Source organism: Cebidichthys violaceus, unplaced genomic scaffold, assembly GCF_023349555.1.
Source record: "Cebidichthys violaceus isolate CVI_PGR_0920_01 unplaced genomic scaffold, fCebVio1.0.p SCAF_11, whole genome shotgun sequence".
NCBI lineage: Eukaryota > Metazoa > Chordata > Actinopteri > Perciformes > Stichaeidae > Cebidichthys > Cebidichthys violaceus.
Window position 1 is genome coordinate 14,006,014 of NW_027176274.1, and position 4,936 is coordinate 14,010,949.

Consider the following 4,936-nt stretch of genomic DNA (forward strand, 5'->3'; position numbering starts at 1 on the left):
CATTTAGCTCTGTCAGCAGTTTTTTTTTTTATAATGCCGACATGTTGAGAGCCGTTGAGAGGCAATCGAAATGATCCAAATGTGGGATCTTGCACCTTTAATGGTAGACTTGAGCTCAGTCAAACACCTTGTATGCATTGTTACAAATATCTTGCAAGTTCATGAATGAACAGTTTTTCAAAATCCTCATTTAGATTTTGTTTTCCAGAACAAACAGAGTAAGTGGACTGTGGGTTGATTTTGTTTATTCAACTGTTGTTTTTAAGGTCATGAATTAACTTTTAAGTCGTCATGCCGAGAGATCAACAAACAGCCCAAGGCAACTGAGTAAACTCAACCTGCTCAGAGGGACTGCATGATATGCTGTCAGTGAATCTTGAGTTGATTTTGTTTTGTTTACCAAAAAAATGTATTAATATGACGTACTTAGGTCACGCCTGCTAACAGCATGTTCTTGGGTGACTGTTTTGTTTGTAGGTTTCACTGTTTGTATTGCTCTCTTCTTAAGTAAAGAGATGAAGGTGTGTGATTCTTTATGTAATACCATAAATACTCCAACTGTAAACTGTATAATAGTTCATTGACTGAGAGCATATTGTGGGCCAATGACGAAATCCTATCATATCCCCTTCCTGCATCTTGGCCTCGTACGCTTGTCTAGTCCATCCATTAATCTGCGTAATACATCTTGGCCTGTGAAGTGGCTCTGGGTTGCATGGATTTTGCCTTGTCAAGATAAAATATGAGCTGTCTCCCAGGTTTAGATGGCTCTGGGGGAAGAGGAGGCTGAGAGAAGACGGATAAAAAGTGCTTCACGTACTAGAACAGAGGTCTTCAACAGGGGGTCCGCGACCCCTAGGGGGTCCGTGGAGGTACTGCTGGGGGTCCACGAAATTTTTGGTTGATTAGACAATTTCTTTCTTCTTTTTTTTTTTTTTTTAAACATGAATCTGTCCATTATTTTAATAGTTCAGTATTGTATGCAAGCATTTCCACATTTATGTTTAAAATAAAAACGTCAATTTGAATAGCTTGTAAGCATGATTATCATGCAAGGTATGTTTCTAAATGGCAGCGGCACGGCCACTCTACTCACTGTGCCTTTTAAAATAAAAACATGAATATATGAACCTGTGTATTATTTGAATAGCTTAGTATTGAATGCACAAGAACAAGGTATGTACTAGGCCCAGTTTAATATAAAAACACAATTTTATACAATATACTGTATATAGTAGGGGATCCCTGCTCCATCTCTCTATCAGTTTGGGGGTCCTTGGCCTGAAAAACATTGAAGACCCCTGTATTAGAGCATTGACTGCATTGATTTGAGGGAACACAGGGGACATTGCATTCCGTACAGCCACATATTCTCTAAAACAGAAACATGTTCTTTAGAGAAACAGAGGGGAGGGGTGGGTATTTGTAATTTGATCAGATCTGGAATTTGGTCTGTACACCCCTGAAACCACAGTGTCCCCTGTTTGTTTATGGCACCTGTCAAAGACTGAACACAGGGGCAGTCCCGCTGGATAGCTGGTAGTCCAGATGTAGAAACTCATTTAATCTGCAGTATTGAAGAGACGAACACCAGTTAAGGAGACAAAATGAAGACTTTGCGTTTATGTTTACGACACTTTTTGGGTTCATCCATCAAAAGACATCAGAGGACTGTGCTGTACGCTCACACACTGCAATAAATGAGAGAGTTTGTGACCTGCATTCATTAATTATTGTTAGTTCAGTCGATCGATGTGTGCTCGTGTGGGCGCACACATGTTTGTTTCCGTGTTTTTAAGGGAAGTTTCATTTACTCTGTTTCTTGTGCATTGACTCGAGGAAGTGTTTAGCACTCAGAGAAAACTCTGACATATTATGCCCTGTTGTCATTGTCAATGGGTCAGGCTTTCTCATTGATTAAGTTAATTAGTTCGTTTTTTAGTTAATTAGTTAGTCACACACATTAAACATGACACACAGGCAATACATTTAATTGATTATTATGTAACACAGCATCAACAAACAGGATTTAAAAAACATAAATAAGTTTTTGCCAATCACAAGTTCCTTATAAGCAGTTAGTGAATTAGTGATTAAAGAAAACAGTAAATGTGGTTTTAGGAACATGCTCTAGCTGACACAGAAACAGACACAAAGGTTATTGTCGTCGGATGTCTCTGTACAATTTGAATATTTCTGTCGTCATGCACCACTGATGATGTGAGAGGGAACACTTCTTAACGTCTTCATAACATCTGCGCACACTGACGGGGTCCTTCCTTTTTTTCAATGCAGGGCTGTGCTGTGAGAGGCATAAGTGCCAGAGTGTAAGATCTGTGGCAGAAAATGTAGACCTTTATTGATTGATCAATAAGTCGATCAACAATTGTAACAATCTAGATAAACTCTAAATCAATTTAGCTCATTCTTTAAGCAAAAAAAGGCCAAACATTTGCTGGTTCCAGCTACATAAATGTGAAGATTTTATGCTTTTCTTTGTTATACATGATTGTAAGAGAGGTTTGTCCTCCCCATTTACTTACATGGGGGCGGGGGGGGGGGGGGGGATATTAGAAACACCATAATACAGTGCTGTTCAACATCACCATGAACGGCAGTGTCATAAAACTGAACGCTATAGGCATCCCAAAGGTAGACTTAAGGGCAGAACAGTTTTATTGGATTGCATTAAATAGCAAAAGTGTATCTAATAAAGCATATGGCCGTCTGTCTGCACCTTCCTTTGAACTGGATTGACTCACAGCATGTCATCCTGATATTACAGCAACTCTCATTCGGTCTGTGAATCTTTCTGTTTTCTTATGCTTGCTCAGAAAACGAAGAAGCAAGGAGAAGAGAGAAGCGACAGCGTTTTTCTCCTGTGGAACAGAAATGTCGGGGATGAACTGGGAATGGAGGGATCAGAAATGCCCGGAGCTCCACAGCCACAGTAGCACCCTTGGTTACAGACACATGACGACAAGACCTTAAAGGCACAACGGCATCCCTTGACGCTGCCTTATAGATCACGGATGGCCTCAAGAGTCAGCCTTCTTGACAACAAACTCACTCTCCCCCTCTTTCTACCTCTCTCTCTCTCTCTCTCTCTCTCTCTCTCTCTCTCTCTCTCTCTCTCTCTCTCTCTCTCACACACACACACAGACAAGCAGACAATCTGGTACCACTTTCTAAATCGACACCCTTAAATAAACTGTTATTTATGGCTTTTTATTGGTTTAAAACATTTACTCATGCTTTATAGATAGACAGATATAGTTATAGTCCTTCAATAAGAACAACTTTGGGATTGCCAGGTTGTAACAACCTTAAATAAATACTCAGTGGTTTCTCATTATCTTAGAAGCCAAATTGTCTACAGTTATAATTGTTAACAACGTCCTTACATATCATTTTTAAACCAATCTAAAAGTTTGGTCTGTGGCTTTGAGCCAGAATATAAGCAGCCCTCTATTAAAGAGGGTCATTGTGATGAACTTAAGAGCTAAAAAGACATAACGAGTGTCCTGCTAGAGGAGAATAATCACTGACGACAACCTGACAACCCAAAATGTGTTCTTGTTAAAGGCTCGTAAGTGATTTATAAAGCATTGGTAAATAAACAAAATGCCTTAAAAAAAAAGTTTAGAAAGAGTGCCGTATTAGAAAGTGGTAGAAACAGTTCAGAGCGTAAATGTAAACTACACTCAAATAAACACTTCATACATCTTTGGATTTTTAACTTATATAACTGAAGATATTTTTTTTGTTAATTAACAAGCAGCTTTTATATGCAAATGTTCTTTTGAAATATGACTTTTATGGACATTTCTCAGTCTCATCAGTATCAGGCCTTCCTAATATTGTAACATAAAGCTCCTGTTACCTCTTGCAAATTGATTAAATGCTGGGTAATTATAACCAGAAACCATATTTAGATCAGCAGCAACGGCAAATCGGTAAAGGTGTGTGACATTGATCAGTTTGTCTAAAAGTGTAGGCCACCAAGAGCTGCCCTCTGACCCTGGCGGCGTCCATGCAACCCTGGATGAGTAGATGATTAGTGGGGTATGCAGTGAGCAGAGAGCCCCACCCTGTGGCCAAAGTGAGAAGGGAAGTTGTATTCTTCTACACTGCCAGTTCCTGCATTACTGTGATATGTAACACTATTTTTTTTTAATTTTTCCTTTTGCATCAGTACAAACACAATGACAGGGTTGGATTATGTATTCTTGTTTAATAACACCTCCTCAACATGCACTTAGAGGCACACAGGCTATGTGGATGATACGATACGTCTTAAGAGCTCCCGATAACAATTATGTTCACTATTGATCAATCTGATATCTGAAGAAGATATCCTGTTTATTATCATATAAGATAAAAAAGAGCAGTAGTTCCCATTAGTTTTTTGCTCATAAAATGAAGTAATGTGTACTTGTGACCTCACATCACAGGTTATAGCCTCAGTTTTAGTACGTAACATGTGAAGAATGCTGTATTTCACAAGAAAAAAAACACAAGATCAGATAAACGGCGAAGAGAATATAATTTTGTATATTTTCCCTATAATTGTTTTTAAGAAATAATTATATAAATATTTACTCATAACAGTGACGTTAGAGCATCACTGAGGCCTTTACAGTTAGACCATCAAGGTTCAGTGCTCAAATTCGTCTGCCCTGCCTATTTTGTGTTACCATTTGTTAAATGATGTCATTTAAATGTAGGCAAATGTAAATACAGTGTCAACATTAAAACTCCTTGTTCTATACCTGCCTTTTCAATCGAGGCCTGTCCAAAACACCACAGCTCACAGCAGATAACTGCGGCGTGGTTTTAATAAACAAAACAAAAGGAGCAGGATATTATGCAAAGCCGCGCAGAGAAAAAGCCTATTCATGTCACGCTGAAGCGCACCAACAACTGCTTGGGCTGG